Source organism: Haemaphysalis longicornis, unplaced genomic scaffold (assembly GCF_048455015.1).
Source record: "Haemaphysalis longicornis isolate Haplotype H1 unplaced genomic scaffold, Haemaphysalis longicornis Haplotype H1 scaffold_3, whole genome shotgun sequence".
Classification (NCBI taxonomy): domain Eukaryota; kingdom Metazoa; phylum Arthropoda; class Arachnida; order Ixodida; family Ixodidae; genus Haemaphysalis; species Haemaphysalis longicornis.
Window position 1 is genome coordinate 189,780,804 of NW_027526335.1, and position 23,789 is coordinate 189,804,592.

At 45.8% G+C, this 23,789-nt stretch overlaps 1 protein-coding gene across 1 annotated transcript in view; it reads right to left on the reverse strand.

The window, feature by feature from the left end:
* Window positions 1-23,789, reverse strand: part of LOC144173629 (uncharacterized) — a 483,221-nt gene that overhangs the window by 13,576 nt on the left and 445,856 nt on the right. The gene's annotated exons all lie outside the window — the stretch shown is intronic.

A 23,789-nucleotide genomic window follows, 5' to 3' on the forward strand; every position in this document is an offset into this window, starting at 1 on the left:
TTTAGTAAAAAAATCCATTCGAAAATGCTGTCCTCCTCCCTGCACCCTCGCGAATTTTCTGTGGCGTTTTCGTGTTACGTTGGGAGGAGATGAGCTGGCAACTGGCTGCGCTACTGCACGGCTCGCCGACCTCCCGACCGAGTCAGTCGGCCCAGCGTTTAGTCCGCCGGCCGCCGACAGATCATCGCAATTAGCTCGCTCAGTTGAAACTAAGCCACAACACGTTTGGGAATGGAAGAATGTACCTTTCTTTACTTTGTTAGATTGTACACTGTATCTAGCTCCGAGTCAAGGTCGCTCCACACAAGCGCTGCACAAGTGCACATGCGACGCTTCGCTGACTGGTACGCTAGTAGGAAAATCTAAGGCCACTTGAAGGAGGGAGAACAGTCAGTGAAGTCAATATAGGTACAAAGGAAATAAAATCAACTGAAACTTTTACCATACAGCGTAAAACTAGGGGGGCAGGAAACACTTTTTTTCGCTGGTTGAACAAGCACAGTGGTCAGCAGCACGACCGCACATCTGCGAACGCTTTTACGTCAAAGAAATGCAGTTGGTAGACGTGAGATATTGTGGAAGTTTGGAGGATGCTTACTGCACGAGCGCTATACAACAAATAGTCACATAAAATACTTGAAATAAAAAACTCAATAAAAGTGTAAACTGGTTATACATTATATACCTTATATATTCAATTCCGGCAGCGCTGGCTCGTGGCTGAGTGGTCTGAGGCGCTAGGATAATTGTTTTCGAAGGTGCAATTTCGAATCCCCGTGGGTACATGCTTTTTTTTGTAAGTTGATTTTTTCTTTGCAGCCGATGTTTTCCAGACTGAGTTCACCATTTTGGGACCGTAACGTTCACTGCTCCACGAGCGAGTTCCCAGAACGCACGCCGACTGACGATGACGCGCTAGCGAGTTCTCGTTGGCGTGCTGTTGCCACAATCACCGACTGCTTGCTGGCAGTGGGCACAGGCCTGAATCAGCACACCCGTGGCCTGGTGCGAGCACGCCTTTTACGATACAGGCATGAGGGAGGCAAGCTCCGAATATGCAGGAAAAGCGCATGGCATTTCAGCGTCTTCGCTGACGCCGAGGGCGTTCATCCACTGCGTATGCCTCGGCTAGTGATTTCTACGATGCCAAGCCGTCCTGGGAGGTTTATCTTAGGCATTTGACAGTTGTCAACATGGCAGAAGCGCGCTACGGCGATTACTGAGATATCGAGAATGCCCATCCAACGATGCCGTCGGATGTCAAGCATGTTATTTTACAGAACCGAAACCGAAACTTGTTTGAATGCTAACCTTGGACCTCGTCCAATCACGGTGCCAGTTCCTACCGACGTCACAGCCTTTAGTTGGTGCGGCCGCCACAGACCGGGCATGATAGTTTTTCTTCTTTCCCGCTTTATAAAATAAATATAAAATAATTAACGATTTATCAACCGGATAAACGATGAAAAGTAAGTTATTTGAGCCAGTATACGCAGTGCAAGCAAAACCGGGAGCTTGACAAATTCACTTCCGTGTCCCTTTAACAAACAGCGGCATTGCCGTACATGGTGGAGACACCCGTTAAAAGGTCCCGTGCCGTTGCTATTCGGTCAAAGTGCTCAACACACAGCTGTTTTCGTTTTTAAGAAGACCCAGCAATGCGAAATAGATAAGATTAGTCAAACTTCACGAGTAAATTGCGTTGCGGCGAAAATTATAGCGCGGTCTTGCTATAGTCGCTACAGTGACTTGCTGCGGCGGCCATGCGGCCGCCGCAGCCGAGATCTCCGCTCCCCCTTCTCACAGACTTCACGAGTGCCGCTACTGCTGGCCTCATGAACTCGGAAAGAGTGTTATGTGTGTCTGTACAATTTTCGTGCTGTTTCACTGGGAAAGCCGCACAGCCGTTATGTTCATTGTGTACAAAACCCACCTTCTCGGCGGGTAGTTTGATTCGTTTCGCAGCAGCGAATCCATGCTGTCGCCCTGTCGGGTTACAGTGTAAGCTCGCACGAAAGGGTATTGTTCCTGTAGTGCCTCGGCTTATATTTCGTCATGAACTAAACAAGTGAAGTTTGCCTTCGGCTTCTTGTCATCTTCACCACGGCAGCAACTTTTGCCAGCCGCTCGACCACCACGCCACCTCATATGAAGGAGGCGACGGAGCCCGGTTCGGGGACGTCTTCACGTATGTAACACTGGTCGTAGTTCATTCAAAGTGAAGTTGTGAGTTAACAGAGTGACCTAACAGAATTCACGTCTGCTGTCAATAAGGGCTTCTACGATATACAGTTGGACGGGCAACCCCATGTGTGTCTGCTTGAATTAAACTGTAGTCCTTCACATTTTCATTCAGACAATTAACTAAAAAGTATACCCAATGGCAACTTTCAAACAAACGTGTGCTGTTTCGTGTACTCCTTCAGACTACACCCCATTGAATGGTGTTTTGTTCCATGCCTTCGTTCGGCTTTGCTCTCCAACCCTGTTCACGCCATACATAAGGACGAAGTTCGGAGCACGTCAGCTTAGATATGCCTTTCCCCTCACATAGCGGATCACCCCCCCCCCCGATTTTGTGCGTGAAGTATGACTTTTCATGCGCAAGCGACAGTTTGAAATACCTTGCACTTCTCGTCGCCACTCTTTTGAAGCTTATTATTAAAGCAAGCCGCAGAACACAAAGTTCTCGTCATTTTGCCTCTTCTCTCTTACGCTGTCAGTTTCCCAACATAGCTTCCGGCTGGCCAAAGAATGAGAAGGGGCACAAAAAGGTTAAGCCGAGCTCAAAATTGCCTGGTATCACGAACTTTGAAGTGCGCGACACGGTCTAGTGTCGTTCAATAATTCTATTACTCTCTCTGAAGCGAAAGAAGGGGGGAACAACTAAGGACCGATGTCACGCGGCGCATGCGAGCTCGTTGAGGATATAACACTAATGAGCTGCTGTAGGCTTGATTGACTCGTTAGTAAAGGCTAAAAGGTTTAGTGAATTTGGTTCTTACCGCCTATTAGAAAGTATAGGAAGCCTGAAAGGGAAAGAAATGAAAGCGGCTGAATTAAGCGCGAGAGGTAGCCGCTCAGGCATATAGTTCAGGCTGTCTAGCGGGGCCTATTGAAGTCGCGCTGTGATTAGACGAGAACGTTACGCCAAAGGGGCTTTCGTTCGTCGCACAGCCTACTTTTTGGCAATAACCAGCAGGCGCAATCTAGTGCAAACTCTCGCGCCTTAACGGCTTCGAAGCTGTCGGTGGCATGGAGGGCGTTATTTCTCCTTTTCTACACACACCCTGAATGTGATGAATGTTTCCTTGCAGCGTAAGTCCTTCAAATGGAGCGAAGCACTCGCCCGACGAGCGTTTGAATGCACGCATACAAATGTCGCACGGAGCCTACAGGTTCCGTAACAATGGGTTTCGTACAGGTACCTACATCCACGCTGCCATTTTGCAATGCGCTCACACGTACACACAGGCACGCACATTCACACACACACACGTTCACATGTGTGATTATAAGGATGTAAGGTTTGTTGTTATGGCTAAGGGTGCACTGGCCGTGCGACAACGCGTGGTGCTGCCTTACGCCAAAAATAGTATTGAAAACCAAGCATATTCTGCTCTGCTTGGGCTAACAAACCAAAAGTGAAAGTTGTCTCAATCCAAAATTGATTAGAAATAAGAAATTATTTGACCATGCATCAGGTGGCGTGATGAAAACTCGCAGAGAAGCAACCCTTCCACTACACTACAGAAAACGTGCTATTTAACTGTGTTTGCGGTCAAGCTAAGTGAGCTAGCACTCATATCTGCATGACAGAAGGTGTCGTGTATAGCTGCCTGAGAGACAGCACAGAGAGACGCGCAAATCTGGTTTTGCACGTACTCAGCCGACGGCGGCCACCTAACATGATGTGAAACTCAAATGAGCACCAACGTTGGGAAGAATATCTCTAATCACAAGCCACGCTCGGAATAGTGAAGTTGGACACTATTGAATACCCTAAGCTGCACAGAGGGTTGCACCCGCTAAAGATGAACACGCCTAATGATTATTCTAACTTGTCATTTGAGTATTATGAGAATGGGTACCGAACTCAATTCCCCTATGTGAACATGGCCGTAGGAACAGTAATCACAACACGATATATGAATTTCCTGGTAATTTGTCATCTCTAAGCTGTATATTTCCTTGCAATTCAGGTGCGCCTAGAATTCTCTCTGCAGCATTTCCTTTACATTTTGGTGAACTTTTCTCTTACAGTCTTCTTTTCGAATCTTGTTTCTAGAATTTTAATGCGTCTCCAATTTTTAAATTTTATTTTTGTATCCCCAACGACTTCTGGTGCCACAACTTCACACAATCAAGCTACATCATCATAATTATACCATTCTGGCGCCGGCAGCCCTGCCGCTAGCTGAGCTGATCTTTCCAGTTCACAATAAAAGTCTATCTCTCTCTTTCCGCCAAGCACTCCAGTTTTCCTGCAAGAGAGGCCTTTGTCCTGTCGTCATAGCGGTAATTATAGCGTTAATGGCGCTTAAAATAAACTCCCCAAATATCTGCATGCATCTGCATGCATTTGTATTTTGGCAGCAGTAGCGGTGAATGAAAAGAACGCAGGCTCAAGCTCTTTTGCTTTTGCAGTATACCGCCGTCGCCGTAATATCTAAGCAAGGACGAAGCGTCAACTGGCACGTCTGCTCCATGAAGTACGTGGTTACCATCACCGAACGTCCCGCCAGCGAAGCAAACCCCGAAGGATTCGCTCGCTGCCTGGACTGTCTGCGCCGAGTGCTGCGCGGTGTGCGGTGTGTATCAACCCGGCGTTGTGAAAAGTGGCGACTGCATCGTCCGTGACTCATTTGGCAGAAGCAGCGGTAACTGGAAGGAACGCAGGCTCAAGCTCTTTTGCTTTTACAGGTTGGTCCGCATTTGGGTCCTTTTCCACAAAATTGTTCTGCCGCCACTGCTGCTGCTACTGACCTGTCTTGAGTGCCTCTCAAAGTGACGCTATGGTGTCGTTTGCTGAACTTGCTAGAGTTGATGAAATAGAGGCTGTTTTGGAGTGTAAGACGGCTGATACGGTTGAACAGGTGTACGCGAAGATAAAACTTAATGCTGATTCTTCAGCACCAGATCTCGCGTCAATGAAGGTTGATCTCGATGGTCTGGCAGCTAGAGTTACCCATCTTAACTGTCTTGTCGAAGAAGCTTGGGCGGAAACCAAGTCTCCTGTAGCTGCTAACAAGGCATTAGCGGCTCAGAATGAAGCACTGACAAAAACGTCGCTGAGATGGAGCAGTACTCTAGGATAAACAATGTAGAGCTGAAGGGAATTCCCTGTACCCAAGGAGAGGACTGCATGGCAATTGTGAAGGCCATTGGAACAAAGGTTAGCTGTACCATTTCAGATACAGACATAAATGTCATTCACCGTGTACCTACGAAGGCTGAAGCAAGCCACAACATAATTGCCCGTTTTTTCTCCCGCTCCAAAAAAAGAAAAAAAAAACAGGAATCTGTAAGCAAAGCGCGGAAAGCCTGCCTTAAAACGAAGAACCTTGATTTCCCCGGACCAGATACATACCCCGTCTACATTAACGATCATCTAACCCCTGATAACAAGCAGTTCTTTGCAAAGGCTCTGGCTATCAAAAAAGAGAAAGGGTGGCTTCACTCGTGGACCGACAATGGCCACATTAAGGCAAGACAGACCAATGACAGTCGGGTGTTTCGTATTGCGTCGAAGGCACATTTCTCGGTGTTTCGTTAGCTGGGATGACCGCGTCGACAACGCGATAACAGCGTCTATTCCCTTTTATCATGACCACATGTATTTCACCAGATACACTCAAAGCTTTTAATGAAAACCCTTGTCTATCAGCAATACACATTAATGCCCGAAGTTTGAACAAGCACTGTGATGAAATTTACGCTTTTCTATCAACAACAGAACTCAATTGTTCTTGTTCCTGCATGACGGAAACCTGGCTTTCACCTGATGATAAAAATTTACATAGACCTCCATCCTACTCATCAGAATACTGCTATCGCTCGAACAGCAATAACGAGGGTGCGGCTATTTTCATTTCACCCTCCCTAAAATACAAAAGACGGCTTGATCTGGAACCAGTGATGCCAATTTAGCGGATTTTCCGCTAAATCTGGCGGATTTTATTTTATTCTGACGGGGGAAAAGTTCCTCTAGCGGCTAGTGGATTTTTTGACGGACGATTTTCATACATAGCGGATTTCTGGCGGATACCTCACGCAGTGCACCGGTTCAAAATCGCCCTGCAAGAAACCATTTCCGTGTCCTCTAAAAATGCAGCAATTGCTTAACTTCAGAGGGTAGGAGAGCGAGCTCCTCCTGTTCACTTGCTCCGCGTATCTCAGACAAACAAATCCGTGAGGTTTGAAAACGGATCTGAGGCAATCGAAAAAATTCAAAACCAGTGGAGCAAAATCACCCTCCTGGTCTGGAAGCTAATATCGTCCACGCAGTCGTTCTGGTGTGAAGTTCAGTCCTATAAAGACGCCTGCGGCGAAAACCCGTTCGCCAAGCTTGCCGGATTTGCCATGTCGATGCTCGTGCTGCCGTATTCAAATGCCGAAGTAGAGATGACATTTAGTGAAACAACAAACGTCATCCTCGTCGTAAGAGCAGGACTGAAGTGACACCAGAAAAGTTGTTCTGATTTCGAACTTCCGGCGGCAGCTGTTAGTGCAATCGGGACATCTGCAACGTGTGTGCAACAAGTCACCTTTCTCGTCCCTCAATAAGTACCAGCGGTCCTGTGGAGATGGTGTCAGACGACGACAGCGGCGACGAAGACCTCGATGTGTTTTTCGTTGAACTGTGAGTTCTTTTTTTTTCATCAGTGTGAACATTTATAACTTTTACCCTCATCTGTGATGAGGTTGACCAATGACGACCACCGCAGCACTGAAGCCTCAAGTGCTCTAGTTTAGACTCTTCGGTGAGACTCTTTTATATGTTATTTCAGCTCTCGTAGTTTTGGGGAGCTTTTAAGAATGATAAAGGTATTTGTCATACGAAATTGCACGGTTTTTTTTAAATAAAATAGGGTCTAGCGGGAAATTTAGCGGATATGTTTTAGAATCTAGCGGAATCTGGCGGATTTCTCACTGCTTTTTAGCGGATGTCTGACGCCCAGCGATGGCAACACTGTCTAGAACTTCCCCTGATAAAATGCGAATTGGTGTGGACAGAACTCGAAGATTGCTTTTTACCCTCTCATGCTAGCAAAATTATGTTAGGTCGCATACATCGTTCACCGTCATCATCTGTGTCAGACTTCTGCATCGCCTTTCTTCTCTGACCTTCTCAGCACCATTTCATCTGAAAAGGATAAAGCTCTTGTCATGGGTGATATTAATAATAATATCTGAGGTGACGATAATTCTACATGCATTGATTACACCAACTGCTTTTTTTGGATTTGGCTACGAATCCTTAAACACTCTCCCCACTAGATGCATTGCTGGCCAGGCGGGTACATTAATTGATCATATATTTTCTAACTTCATATAACCCCAACACTTTGGCGTTGTAGATGTTAGAATCACTGATCATCATCCAATTTTCTTCGTTTATCCGTGTCGCCTACACAGCACAAGTCGATCATTTAACACCGTGCGGACTGATAAGGATCAGTTTTTTACCCGCGTAAGTAACGTACATTGGTTCAAACTTTTAACATCTAATGACGCTAATGAGGCGTGTGGTGAGCTTATATTGATAATTAATAAATGCCTAAACGAGTCCTCTGTGCCTTCAACGTCCCAAAAAAAGTTTCCTCATCCCCACAATCCATGGTTATCTACTAGTTTACTTAAGAGCATGCATAAAAAATATAATTTGTATAAAAAGACTAAAAAGCAACCGTATAATATCAAACTCAGAGCCAGAAAATGAGCAAGCCGGTTCTGATGTAAGGAAACAATGGAAAGTAATTAACTCATTCCTGAATCATCAGCATGAGGTACCTATCTCTGAGCTTGAGTCATCAGGGTACGTATACAATAACCCCTTAGATATCGCCATCGCCCTAAATGATTTTTTTGTTTAACATACCATGCTCACCAGTAATTCTCGAACAGCACCACCAGCGTTCTTTACACTCATTTTTTCTCTTCCCAACTATCCCGGATGAAGTCATCAACACCATAAAAGAGACTAAAGTTACAAGTGTAGGCCTCGACCCAATTAACCCTTGAAGTATTAAATGGATAGTTCATCAGATAGCTGAACCACTTGATCGCATTATCAATTTACTTTTCCAAACAGGTGTATTTCCGGCCGAATTAAAAAGAGCTGTGGTCACGCCGGTGTTTAAAAAGGGGGCCCAACTTTAAAGGGACACTGAAGTGATATGTAAACATTGCGGGATTACTAGCGCAAATTGTAGTCCGGAGTCCCCAGGCCATATTTCGACCACTCTGGGCGTGTTTACGCGATTTTATTTAGTAGAAAAATTAATTCGAAAATGCTGTCCTCCTCTCTTTACGCTCGCCCATTTTCTGTGGCGTTTTCGTGTGACGTCGGGAGGAGCCGAGCTCGCAATTGGCTGCGCTACTGCACGGCTCCCCGGCCTTCAGACAGAGTCAGTCGGCCCAGCGTTTCGTCCGCCGGCCGCCGACGTGTCGTCGCAATTCGTTCGCTCAGTTGAAACGAAGCCAGGACAGGTTTGTGAATGAAAGAATGTGCCTTTCTTTACTTTGTTAGTTTGTCCACTGTATCTAGCTCCAAGTCGAGTCAAGGTCGCCTCACACAAGCGCTGCACAAGGGCACAGGCGACGCTTCGCTGACTTTACGCTAGTAGGAAAATCTAAGGCCACTTGAAGGCGGGAGAAGAGTCAACGAAGTCAATATTGGTACTAAGAAAATAAAATCGACTGAAACTTTTACTGCACAGCGCAAAACTAGGGAGCAGGAAGCAATCTGTTGCGTTGGGTGAACAAGCACAGCGGTCAGAAGCACGACCGCACATCTGCGAACGCCTTTCCGTCCAAGAAATGCAATTGCTAGACGTGAGATATTCTGGAAGTTTGGGGGGACGCTTACTTCAAGGGCGCTATACGACAAATAGTCACCTAAAGTACTTCAAATGAGAAGGCTAAATAAAAGTGGAAACTGGTTATACAGTATATACCTTAGATATCCACCCTCGAAAGAGCTGGCCCGTGGCCGAGTGGTCTAGGGCGCAATGCTATCGTTTTGCAAGTCGCAAGTTCGAATCCCCAAGGGTGCATTGTTTTTTTTTTGTGAGTTGATTTTTTCGTTTTCGGCCGATGTTTTCTAAATTGAGTTCACCATTTTTGGGCCGTAACGTTCACTGTTCCACGAGCGAGTTTGCAGAACGCGCGCAGACTGCCCCTGACGCTCTAGCGAGTTCTCGTTAGCGTGCTGGTGCTTGCGGGTAGTGGGCACAGGCCTGAATCAGCCCACCCTTGGTCTGGTGCGAACTAGCTTTTTACGATACAGGCATGAGTGAGGCAAACTCCGAATATGAGGGAAAAGCGCATGGCATTTGAGCGACAGCGGTGACGCGGAGGGCTTCATCCCCTGCGTAGGCCTCGGCTAGTGATTTCTACGATTCCAAGCCGTCCTGGGAGGCTTATCTCAGGCATTTTACAGCCGACAATATGGAAGAAGGGTGATACGGCGATTACTGAGATATCGAGATGGCCCATCCAACGATTCCGTCGGATGTCAAACATGTTGTTTTGCAGAACCGAAACCGAAACTTGCTTGAATGATAACCTCGGACATCGTCCAATCACGATGCCATCTCCTCGCGACGTCACAGCTTTAGTTCGTGCGGCCGCCACAGACCGCGCATGGTAGTTTTTCTTCTTTCCCGCTTTATAAAATAATTAACGACTTATCAACCGGATAAACGATGAAAAGTGTGCTAATTTGAGCCAGTCTAGGCAGTGCAAGCAAAAACGGGAGCTTGACAAATTCACTTCAGTGTCCCTTTAATCTTCAATTATAGACCAATTTAAATTGTTCCGTTTCTTAGCAAAATAATCGAAAAATGTATTGATAGGCGTTTAAACAAGTATTTATAAAAGTTCAGCACCTTATCAAATCACCAGTTCGGCTTCCGCGTCAGTCATTCCACCAATCTTGCTTTACTATCTGTCACTGACAAAATTAAATATGCAATTGATACAGGAAATTATGCTGGAGCCATCTTCATTGATCCCACAAAAGCTTTCGATTCAATAAATCACAACATTCTGTTTCATAAACTTGCTGCAATAGGCGTTGTTGGTTCTGCTCTGTTACTAATTCAAAGCTACTTATCTGATAGAAGGCAAGCAGTCTGTGTATCAAGAAATCTTTCAAACTTTAAAACCACAAACAAAGGCGTGCCCCAGGGCTGAATACTTGGTCCTCTCCTTCTCTTGATATACATCAACTACCTGCCTAATTGTGTTTCTAACTCCGAACCTTCCTTGTACGCCGACGATACAATAATATTAGCTGCTGACAAATGCCTTAATTCCCTGACAGAAAAACTTACTTCTGACATTACCAACATTTTGCTATGGTTTCAGCAAAACTGTTTGCATATCAACGCATATAAAATAATGTTAATGATCTTCCATTCCACTCAGCAGAACCCACACATGAACCAATAATAAGTAATAGCAATTACACCATCCAAGTAGTCAACCAATGCATGTTTTTAGAGTTGGTCTTGATAGTCATTTAAAATATACTCAGCACATTACATATATAAGAACAAAAGCTGCTCATGGCATCAGGATATTACTGAAAGGACGCCATTTTTTCAGTGCATCCACCTTACTTTACCTTTACTATGCTTTGATTCATAGCCATTTTATGTAGGGCCTATCTTCATGGCATACCCCACTCACTTGATTCTATTACAGCGAATTCAAAACCAGGCTATGACATTTACATATTAACTTGTCGTCTATTCCGCACACATGCTCTTTCACTGCTTCGACAGTTGAATATATTATCTATCAATGAATTATTCAAATGTAACCTAACCATCTTGTTGTTTAAGTCATTATATAACATGGTTCCATTGAATGTTTTCACGCGGTCGAGTTTTGTTAACTTAAATTCCACTAGGTTTGCCTCTAATCATAATGTGCTCTTACCTATCGCCCACACTAATTATTGAAAACAAACTGCCGACTTTACAAATCTCGTGCTTTGGAATCCCCTGCCAACTAGCGTTACACTGTCTTCGTCGTTACATGTATTTAAAACAGGTCTTCTTGAATTTTACCTGTAGTCACAACCACATTCGAACTTTTTTTGTTCATTTGCAACTGCCTGTATTCTGGTACCCTTGACTATGTGTTAATGTTGTGGATTTATTTGATGTACTGTCAATATTTCATGTACCAATGACTATGCGCTTACTTAGAGGAGGTCCCCTTTCAGTCCTTGGCTCTGGGACCTCCTTCTGTATGGTCACTCATGCACACATTATCATTGAACAAATACACACTATTTCTGATTCTGATATGACTGCTCGTTTGTGTCTATTTTAAAAGCCGTTTTGCCAAGTTTTTTAGAAGAACCCTAACGTATATTAACTCATTCACGGATCACTAATTAAAACATGCAACTTGAAGTGGGATAATTACTGTTCTATTTACTTTTCATTTAAAAAGCGTCCAGCTTTACCAGCTGTTCATTCGCGTGCATACTTTTATTTTTGGTGCAATGTGCCTCAAGATGCAACCATGGGCAGAGCCGATAATAGATGTAGTTCGAGTCTCGGTGTCATGTTCTCTGCTCGCATCGAGCACCGCACATTTCAGCCGCGAAATCATCGCCTAGTCGTGAAAGCGGGGTTTCCTGTTACTTGACACATTGAAAAATTGCACTTCTATTAAGGACAAAAATTTTCACCGAGCATTAAATACATATTATGCAACTGCATGTACCACACCATTACGCCCTGGCCCGTTTTGAGAGAGATGCCTGTAGGGAAGGCCCCAGTAAAATTTCTCGGGGCACTTAAGATGTACTCACCTAATAAATTCCTACTAATTTATGACCCAGGCGCTTAATAAGCATCGTGCACCGATACAAAAGGTTTTACAAATTCATAGAAAATTTCCCAACGGGCTATTTTGCTTCTTTTAGAAATATATCACTTCTGCACTGAGATAAAAAAAAACAAGAAACTCATTTTGGTTTATCCAGTTTTCACTAGATGGCGCTAGCTGTCTAGCAAGCAAGGGTTTAATTCTTTTTAATTTCGGAGTCATACCGGCTGGGACAACAAAATGTGGACGGGCTATCATATGGAAAACGGGCACTCCCTCTCAAAAGAAACCACTGCACACCATGATAGACACATCACAGATCCAGTGACTCCGCATAAAACCTCTCCTCTACCGAAAACGTGGATCCAAACCTGCACAAGAAAAATTGATATCACAGGATGAAGTGAATTTGGGGAAAGTTACAAAATCATGAGACAGTGTACACCCATTTCTGCATGGGCTCAAGTTCGGGGCCGCGGTTTACTACTTAGGATTGTCGCGGTACTTGTCGCGGTTTACTACTTAGGAAAACTTTGTGGCTGTATGAGCATTCTACGTACAGGAACAAAAAAAACGGAAGTTGGAGACATCCTCTTAGTGATCCCACTAGCGGAAGTATCGAATAGAAGCGTAAACATCATTGAAGACTCTCAAAGAGAGTTGGACTGGTTTCTGCCGGCAGAATACCTAAACGCTTCGGTAATGCACTCGCTTCCACAACTGGGAAAGTTAATAACTTCACCTGGAAACCCGGACACAAGGGTCTGGAAGAGAACGAGGCACCGATCAGGAGGCACGTGAACTCGTATACCGCGCTCCTTGCGACCACGACTACGCTAAGAAAAACGCTAAGGACTTCTTCTGATCTTACGCCTAGGAAAAACAATTTTAGCCCTTGCTACAAGTGGGGCTCAATGCCGAAGACTCACAAATTCTGAGGAGTATAAACCAACATAAGCATCTACAAATCCGTGGGGCGAAGCAGTTCCGTGGGAGCATCGTATATTGACTTAAAACTCTGCTATAATCGGGGAAACATCCACCCTCTTCTACGCAACCTAGCCATGCCCAAGGGTATGCTCAGAAAAGAACAACTCAAACATTGTATATTCTACTTCTATCGAGACATGGAAGGTAAGTTGGACCAATTCGTTACCTCAAGATCAGCGCTAGCTGATTTTGAGGTAGCGAGCCGGCAGTGTAAGGTAACAAGATGGCAGTTCGCGCGAGCGAACTGCCAACAGGGTTTACTTAGATGAACAGTGAATATAAACTAGAATCGAAACAATGAACGAAGGAAAACCATAACAAAAACAGAAAAAAAGGAAGTTTAGAGTCTTAATGGAAGTAGCCACGTGTAATGCCTCGATCGATCATAATTCGAAGTATTTTATCTTCCTCCGGAACAACTCGATAGGGGGTGCATGTGCTAACGCCCCTATCCCCCACTGTGTGGATAACGAGTGCCTCGTGGCTTTGCTATCCGTGGCACCACCGCGAAGAGCGGTCTTTTACGCCACAGACGATGAGGGAATCGAGAGAGAAAGAATAGTCTTTATGATACGGGTAAGGTTAGCCTGGTGGCCTCAATAAAAGACATCGGGGAAGCGGATACCTAATGGACGTCACTGAATGCACTGCCTGAGAAAAATGTGCTTGAATTTTAAGCAACACCACCCTAAAGATTCCGGTCTGCTACCGCAGATACTCGGAAAAGTAGCCGGAACCTCTCAATAAGAACACAACACACAACATAGAAAATTCGAAAACGCTACTCGCACCAAAAAAGAACTCAAAAAAGCAGCGGCTTTCTAATTGAAATAAGAGCCTTCAGATCAGAAATATCGGGCCTCCCCGAGGGTTTTTTGTGCTTCTTTGAGCAGGAGGGTTGTTCCACGTGCTTTCGCTCACACGTTGACACACTTTTTATTATTGTTCAGGGATAGAAAAAATTGCGTTGATATTTCCACACCCTTCAATGTTTTTTAGGCAGTGGGAAACGTTTTCAAGGTACGGTATAACCACGAGCGTTTTCGTAATTTTTCAATTAGTTTTCATTTGGGCCGAGCATTTGTCAAATCCTTCTTCAAGGGCTGCGCGACCGACGTTATCAAGTGGGAGGAGAACCAAGCAGCCGACAGGCAGCCGACTTGTTGTCAGAGGCAAGTCCACACAGAATGAGCGTGGGATTTTCGCAGTGCATTAGCCTGAGACTGAGCGGTGACAGCCCTCTTCACGAGTTTGGAGTGTGCAGACCTGTTCGAAAGCATCAGTTTGTTTGCTCTATGCTCCAACTTCCGGCACACGTGCACGATAGAAACCAGAAGCCTAGAGAAATTTTTACGGCGTAGACACATAAAGGACGAAGAGGAACATTACACCCCACTCGCTTACTTTCAACAACATTTATTGCAAGAAAAAAAAAGTATCTCAATAGAAAAAAATCACAGGAAAAAAGCATCTTATATAGGAAAATCAGCGAACACCGCCGGTAAACCTGAGTCAGCTGTGAGCATTAGCGAAGATAATCATGGACGCGTGCAGGGTACCTGTACAAACTTCAATTCTTTTTCTCAAGGCGCTATGAATAGGCCACTTACTCAGTGATCTTGCAGCTTGGCGATTTCGCTTGCCTCCATTATCTCCCGGCTTTCTTTAATGGGGTGTCTAGCGAGGATCGTGAAAGCATCTATATAATATGCTTTTTTTGTTGTAGTAAATTTTGTTGAAAGTCAATGCTTGGGGTGTAGGGTTCTCCTTCGTGTTTCTTGTGTCTGTGTTGTAAACATTTGAAATGAACCAACAAGCTCGACTGGTTCTTAGTACAGTAGCCTAGGATCGAAGAACTAGAAACAGCAGTTAAGAAGGACGTCGGGTGAGACCTCGAGCGGTTCCAGGCAACGGCGATAGTTCATATCTCCAGTACAGCATTTTGCGACATCATTCAGCATTGTCGCACGTAATCACCAATTTTTCGACAAAACGGAACACTCTGCGAACACGTATGCCCTCCAGTAGGGCGAAGAGCTTTCAACGTTTGATCTAGAAACAGGTCTCCGACGGCTGAGGCTAAGCACGATGGGATAAAAACACCGCGTTGATAAGTGGAAAGATAAGGGCGTAACAGAAGCGGCTACTGCGGAAGCCTTCCATATTCCGAAGCGTTCCATACCACGAGGCGCTCTACAGCGCCAGCTTAAAGAGGCAGCCCCTTCGAAAGGGTTTCCTAGTACGAGGCGTTCCACACCGAGAGCTCAGACTCGGCTGTAGTAATAGGGGGTCGTACGTATACCATTACACCGCAGATGGATAAATCGGAAGAATGGAGCCGAATGAGCCAATACACAAGGAACATTCGGTCACCTTCGAAATTGAGATCCGAAGACTGAGTAAACAGTTGAGCTGGTGGTCTTCACTTGCTTTAACTCGGCTCTTTGAATAACTGTAACTTTGCATTTTGCTGTCACCCGGAATTCTGGGTCTTCTCGACGCAGCCTGACACACTCATGATCGGCTTCCCGGTTTCTTCGGCGACACCCCGCATCTTCCTCGGAAGATCACTTTCTCAGGTCTGCCCATTTTATCGCTAGATCGGCCCCTGAATACCACCGATCGTACGCCATCTCTCTCAACAAAAATAACACCTGCACGTCAGAGCTTACGTCATCACTGGGCGCAACCAATCCCCGACAGGCGCCTCCCTTGCCGAACATCTGCGCCGCGCCGCGTACACCCCACACCTGCTCGTCGGCTCCTTTCCTCCTCGCCACTTCCCTTCACACTTAATGGCCTGGACGTTTCATGGCCAAGCGATGCACACACGTCTGCAATCGGCTGCGTGTTTTTTCTTTCTGTTTGCCGGCTGTACCCATCTACGCTGACGAGAGAAGCGCCGCGGGATCCGCGAGGGCCCAAAGAACCTCGCGATACCACGTTCTTTGTTTTTGGTGCAGCACAAGGACAGCGACGACCCGTTGAACATTCCACCATGCCGCACACCTGGCTAAGCCAACATAGGCTTGCCACGCCGGCTTTCCTCGCCGGTGCCAGTAACGCACGTGCCCCGTGCGACGCTGACGGAGCTGAACATGACCGCGCGAGCTTTGGATCACGGCGCCGGCTAATACATCGTCATGGAGTCCGTCGTGCTCAGAGAAGATATATCTCCCGAAGAAATGGAAGAACCCGGATGGGCCACCATTCGGCGACGACAAGCCTCTCTGAAAGCCACCCCCGGCGTCCCGTCCAACACGATGCCAACTGCAGATGACACCTCCAAGCAACGCAAGAAAGGTCAGCGCCCTTCGCACCAGCAACCACCTGAGCCTCTGCCGCCCGGTGACATAAGAAGTGTTCTCCGACTTTTGTGCAGTCTCGCGCTTGCCTCGCTGCCTCTGGTTCTACTCGCCGACCACATTCAACACCAACAGGGTGTTCCACCGAAGGGCGAGGACCAAGTGCGCGTTCAAGCCAAGTCGAACTTTGTTGTAGTAAGCACCCCGGACGAAGCACGAGCAACAAGGCACGCAAACATCTCGACGCTGATAATCCACGGCAAAGGATATAACGTGGTGGCGCATGTATCGGCCCCAGCGAACGCGTCAACCGGAATCATCTTCCACGTCCCTGAATCAGACACAGCAGAGCAGATCTCGCAAAGCATTTTAAACTTCAACCCCCAACTGAAACTTCTCGACGTTCGCAGACTGAATACATCCAGGATGGTGCAGATACTTTTCGATGTACCCCATGCTCCATACCGGGTCAAGTACCGCGCCGCTACATACCGCTGGAAACATTTCCGGCGGAATACTGAGGCCTGCGCACGATGCTAGAACACCGGCCACAGGCAGGACGTTTGCCCTGGGCAGAAAACAGCAACAAGATGCGCCCGGTGTGGTGCCATCGACGTGCCGGAACAGCATCCATGCACGCCCAAGTGCATCGTCTGTGGAGGGGGCCATGTGCCCGGTTCCAGCAAGTGCCAGCAGCGGTTTCGTCTCCGCAAGATCTTCGCCATGGCAGCCTCAACCGTGCCCGACAAGGATCAGTTTCCGCCGCTACCTCAACGACAGGAGAAGCTGAAACCACCCAAGCAAGATTGCGGCAAAAAGCAACAAGAAGCCGGCCTGACAACATCGAGCAACGTCCCCGGGACCAAACAACGCAACCAGCAGGTGGGCAGTCCTCGATTGCCTCCCTCTGCTCACGTGCAAAAGGATCAGTTTAACGTAACTCCCCCTAATCCAATGGCACACATAATTCGAGAACTGCGCCCTATTAGACTTGAAATCTCCTCACTCAAAGCAGAAAACACGCCTCTTAAGCAGGAAAATAAGTTACTCAAAGCTCGCATGCAAACGGCCGCACTTGGTTCTGACCAAGCAGCATCCCCTAATCCCCCAAAACGCTAGGCACTATGCACGCCGAATCTCGAAGAACAAGGATCCACTCTCCCTATCCTGGAACAACGTGTCGGAAAAATAGAGCAGATTCTAGTTGAAAAAAAAACTGAATACACTCAGTTACACCAAATCCTCATAGGAAACCTAAGCACCATGCAGTCCACCATTAGAGCAGAAATGCACAACAATATCCAACGGATAATTACCAGCATAGAAGCGACAAACGCGCCGGTGGTAGATATTACAGATGTCGACATCCCTTGATTCGGCCCAGCAACCTATCAAGGATTCCAAGAACAAAATTCCCCGAATTTGGGAGTGGAATTGCAGGGGCTTCTCACAGAAGAAAGATGTCCTACAACAGCATAATAAAAATTTCGATACTCCACCTGGCATTATAGCTCTACAAGAAGTTGGGAAATCTGTAAAACTTCCTGGTTGTAAAGCATACCAAGTAGAACAGAACCCAATCACAGCGATACTGATACAGCGAAACATTCCTGCCAGAAGGACTCAATTTGATTCCATCGATATCCCTCACGATTTCACAACTATTTTACCCACAAAACGAAATCAAACCAAACTTTTCCTGCTTAATATATACAGTAAACCTAAGGCAAAAGATCATAGACTTACCTTACTTTTATCGTTTGCCCGCAAGGAAGCTGGACTCCATAGCCTAGTCATAGTTGGAAATTTTAATGCGCCACACGCGGCTTGGAGATACCTCCAGAATACGAGAAAAGGGCAGGAGCTTTGGGATCAGGCACAAATGCATAACCTTACACTCGAGAGCGAACCGAACAACCCAACCAGGATAGGAAACAGCATTCAACGAGACTCTACACCAAACTTTACATTCACTACACACATAAAGAAATCACATTGAACTTCAACAGACGTTAACCTCGGCCGTGACCACTTTATTGCTCCAACCAATCTTGAACTTAAGTACCAAATTAAAAGGCTACCTAAGCAAACACGGCTCATAGACTGGGATGATTTCAGGAAACAACGCCTCGCCAAACAGGACTCCCAAAACAGTGCAGACCCTATTGATTTACAAAGCTGGACCACTCAATTTACACAAGACACAGAATTGGTGATAAAAACATTATACCCGGAAATTCCCGCTGACTATACAGACTCACATCTGAAACATTTATGGGAGTTACAGAAAGCATTCGTAAGCGGTGGAGAGGTCATAAAAACAATCGTAAACTCAAGCACAAACTCGCCGAATCGGAAAAACAAATATAAGAACTTGCAACATACCTTGTAAGATCAATGGGATGAAATTTGGAACCAGATGCAGGGAAACCTGAGTATGAAGCGCACCTGGCATTTACTGAAGCATCTAATAAATCCCAACCACTCCAAAGCGGAGCAGAATCACAGGCTTACTCACACCATTCAAAATTATTAAGGCTCTGATGCAACACTCCTGGCATCGTCAAAATTTGTCTTCACACCTGGCAACAATGAGTGGTTTTAAAAAAGTTGTCAAGGCCCTTTGCAAAAAAACATATGCGTTGTATTAGGTGAGTCTGGCTCTAGCACTGACGGGCAACTCCTTATTGAACACAACAGTATACAAATTCACGAGGCCTTTCACGAAGCACACAAATAAAACTTGACTGCGGTAATTACAAAAGAGATGGTCTTACTTGGGCTACCTTGTTCGTTCGTAAATTATTTAACACAATGTTTTTTTTTCTGCGTTTCACTCGATCCAGCCAGAAATGTTACGGGTGAGTTCGCTGGTGGGTGTGTGACCCACTGGGAGTTGGTAGCTTATTCGCTATCTGATTGGTGAGGGAAGAATGAGTGTAGGGGGGAGAAGTATACAGAGAAAAAAGCTTAATTAGTGCATGCTGAATGCTTATCCTCAGCTTAAACGGGGGCCCTCAAACACTGAGTATCTATCGCCTTCAGTTAAAGCCTGAAGTCGTCATTTTTTTTAGCAGCCCGGCATTGCCGATTACCGCGTCGTGAATATATCCACTACATGCGCGATGGCACCATTTCGTGGAGCATCGGCGGCGGAGAAATAAAGGGGGGAGGAGAGTCGGCGCGTACCGTTTCGGGGACCGTTATTGGATATTAGGGGCAGAACGAGACTGAATGGACTGGGGGAGCTCAATGGTAAAGGTGGAGCTCAACAGTTTGGACTTCTTTAAAGAAAATTTAATTCGTATGATTAAATTATCACTCAACACCGAATGAAGAATAATTATTTTTCACTTGTCAACTCCCATAGAGTGGCAGAAAAGTTAAGGGGGGGGGGGGGGGGGGGGTGCGGAGAGGGCGATCGCTTGCCCTAAAGAAGTCCCAGCTTCTTATTTTTTTGTTTTGTTTATTTTAAACATCCCGCTTGTGCGAGGTCGCAAACGTGTGGCGACCGTCAGAAATGCGGGCTCAAGCCAGCCGTTGTACCGCCTAAGGGGGGCCAAAAACCACTGTGCCGTTAAGTGATTTGTGCGCAAGCGGGTTACTCCGCATACGCGTACACGCCGGCATGGTTATCACCTCCTCCGCAGAACTGGTGCAAGGACGGGAGCGGTTTTTTATTTGCTACCCCCCCCCCCCAAAAAAAAAAAAAACAATTGCTGGGACCGCTACTGGAGGACATGTATGCCTTTTGTAGGGAAACTCCCGTAGCCAGCCCAAAAGGGCGAGCGTGCAGGCGGAAACAGTACACTGAACGCAGTTTAGTAGTTCTACGACGCCACGCATAAAGGTTTGGTCTTTAATATTGGCTCATGAAGTTCAAGCTCCTCGTTCTGCGGACTTTTGTAGCTAAAAGACGCCTTCGCGTAACAGATGACGCCGAGGAGCGTTTCAGCTCACCTCCGCCTGAAAGAGCAGTTCGCATCGGCATGGCCATCGAAAAACCTGGGAACTTGGCACCCCCACAGTAACCGGGCTGTGCATTGGGTTTCGGGGCGATAGAGCAGGCACAGTCGGTTATATAATGGAGGCTATGGTACGAGCCACGGCTACAGTGGCGCCGGACGGTACTCATATTTTAAGGCTTAGTGGGCCATTTCAGAATGCATGGCATAATGGTGCAGAGCTTGCGTCATAGCCTCGTCATACGAAGAGCGGTGCTCGAGTGGGGTCACCGTGATTCGCTGTTTCTTTGTATAATTTTTTTTTCTCATTTATATATTAAAAATGGTTCTTTAAGTAAGCTTATAATTTTCAGTGATTTAAAGAACCACGAAGACAAAATCCTAGCCTGCTAATGAACTCACACTTCTACCGAACTTTAAAACAGTACGAAGAAAGAAAAGACGAAACACACATGAAAGACACTTTCCTTTCTTCGTCCCGTGTTTATGTTCGCTATAAGTATGAGTTCATTAGGCAGTAACCAACTCGTACAACTGTCCGCTTTAATTATCCTAGCCTGCGTTACTGACACGGTAACAGTGCGGCCAATTTAATCGCGAACATAAAAAAAAAAATAATCCGAACGATAAGGAAAACAGATAGAGCAGTAGAAATATGCATACATCTTTTTCGGCTGAAGGCGTTGTTTGGAACTGGAATTAAATAATTAAGCCATATAGGCTAACTCTTGCGAGTTAAACGAAGTTTTTTTTGCTGTGTTTTAGTGACCCCTTATGAAATTAGTTTTCCGTTGTTATTAGGGAGAGAGGAGTTGTGCCAGGCGCAATGTTACGCAAGAAACCGCAGCCGGACTGTACGAACATGTCCAACGTGTAGACGGCATGGATTTAAAACGAAGGTATCAGGAATGACGGACGCGCACGCAGTTGTTCACGGCACATTCACGGCACATTCTTCAGTGTGCCGTGGCAGCAATGACGTCAAGGCGGTCATTCTAATGTGATACGACACGAGCCAGGCAGATTAACTGAGGACATACCTACGCGCATAAATTCTCTGCTAAACACGTAGCCGTGATGACAGGCGTGTTGGGGCTGGCCGGGACACAAGGCTGGCTTATCACTGGAAATGTATTTGAGGACCAAATACGCAAAGGCTACCTTGCTCACAATTTGTCATAGGGGTTGTAAACTGTCGATTCTTAATTGCATTATGCCTAAATTTCTCATATAGTTGTCCGAAATGAAACGAAGGGCTCTGTTTCGACTGTTTTCGAGTATATTTGTTAAACTATAATAAGATTATCATGCTGACCTGGGGCATTCCAGCTGTGGACAAACTAAGTTTTCGTTGATTTATCTATCGCGTTTGGCGAGTTTTTTAAAGTACGGTGCGAAAGTCGTAGCAACTTGACTGCTTTTTAGAGTGCTGTTAGTGAAAAATAAAAGGCTAGAAATTAAAGCTATGGCTATGTATTTAGAAGATATGGCCATATGGGATTATTGCCTCGCCATTTAGGCAGTAAGAAAAAGTCCATAGGAGTTAAGACGTTTCAGAGAAAGCAGCAGTGTCATGCATTTATAGTTGCGCTTGTGGGGATTCGCCATGCGTAGCACCATTTATTAATGAGATCAAGCTCCCTGTGCACGATAATGCGATCTAGACGCGAAAAATGATACACCATTCCGCGTTGATGCGCATTCAAAATAAAATATAATCAAGTTATGGAGAGTGATATCTCATGCATTGTCTAAAGTTTGCGTTTTAAGAGCAACTTCTGAGTTTTCCACGAGTGGGTGACCAGCAATGATAGCTTACATGCGGGCTATACTGCGAGCCTCTGTGAGTCAGTGCAGAAGCGGTTCGCCTAGCTGCCATTTCCGAAACTCATCAGTGCGTGAGACAATCAGCATACACAGCGCGAATCAGCGAGAGCTTTTCCGCTCCTCCAAGCGAGATATTCTAGCGACCGGCGAAATGGGTGAAAAGAGAGCGAGGGGGAGAGAGGAAGTGGAGAAAGGTCAGCTTTCATTTAGAAGTTTGCTGGAAGAGGTGGTTTAAAGGCAGAAGCTCTACCGTACGTGAGAAGTCTGCCCAAAGCATTAGGAAAGAACTGGATGTGTCTCCTGTTTCTCACCTCTTATGAAAAAGATCCACTTTTGCGAACTCCGGAATCCTGCCCTAAAGGCTTAGTCGGGTTGGAAGTCTGGTCGACATTCTTAGACATTAAAGGGGCATACGACAATGTAAACATAAAACTGCTCGGGGGGGAGGGGGGGGAGTGCTGAAACTGCAGGGCTTAGGTGACGAGTTAATACCGTTCCTCACCGCAATCTATAAAGATAGTAGAGTGCACCTGACATGGAAAGGGCAGAAATGCGCACAGCAGGTCAGCATACACCTAGTACTGCAACAGGGATGCCCTTTGAGCCCAATATTGTTTATGCTTTAGCTTTAGTAGCTTTACATGGTAGGGTTATAAAAGAAACTGGAAGAAAGACAATTAGGGCTCAACCTAACGAATACCTGGCAACGCGAAGGGGTACAACCATGTATTCGGGGAATGCTATACGCAGACGACATTGTTCTTTTACCCAATAACCAGAGCGATATGCAACGGCTCATAAATATTAGTGGCCAGGAAGCCACCGACCTCGGGTTAAATGTTAGCACTGAATAATCGGGAATAATGGTTTTCAATGACACTAGCACTGACGCAGTTTCAATCCAGCATGGCGAATTACACAGAGTCAAGGAGTATAAATATTTGGGAGTGTGGATAAACGGAATGGATAGCTGCTTAAGAACTCATGAGGAGCAACTTAAGAACAAAGGAAAGCGGAACGCAGCTATAATAAAGCACATATCTCCGTGTGGGTATAGCAATAGGAAATAGTGCGAGCAATGCTGAAAGTAGTAATGACTCCGGGCTTCATACTTGCGAATGCAGTACTCGGCTTAAAATCAGACGCTCTATCATGCATTGAAGTGAACCAGACAACGGCAGGCCTTTTGGCTATGGAGCGCATGGTAAAACAACTAACAAAGCAGCGGTGGGCTTCGTGTGGAGTTCGAGAAGATCAGAGTAAAATATGTTTTGAGGGGAGGTTGAAAGCAATGAATCAACTTAGGTGGGCAGCTAAAGTTTTTAAGTACCTATGCATGGAAAGCGTGGACATGCAGTGGCTAAGGAAGACTAGAAGGCTAACGAATAAATGCCGAAAGATCAGTGGGGAATCAAGGACAGCCCAAGTAACTAAAAAAGAAAGAAGACAAATAGAAATAAATAAATGGGGAGAAAGAAATGCAAGCTAAACCGTCGTTGGAGATGTGCAGATAAGAGAAACTGGACATCAAAAAGGAAAATTTCAACGATAATTCCAAAGGCAGCGGTTCGATTTTTGAGGCTAGAGCAGGATGTCTAAGAACAAAGAGCTTTGTGGGGAAGTGTACACA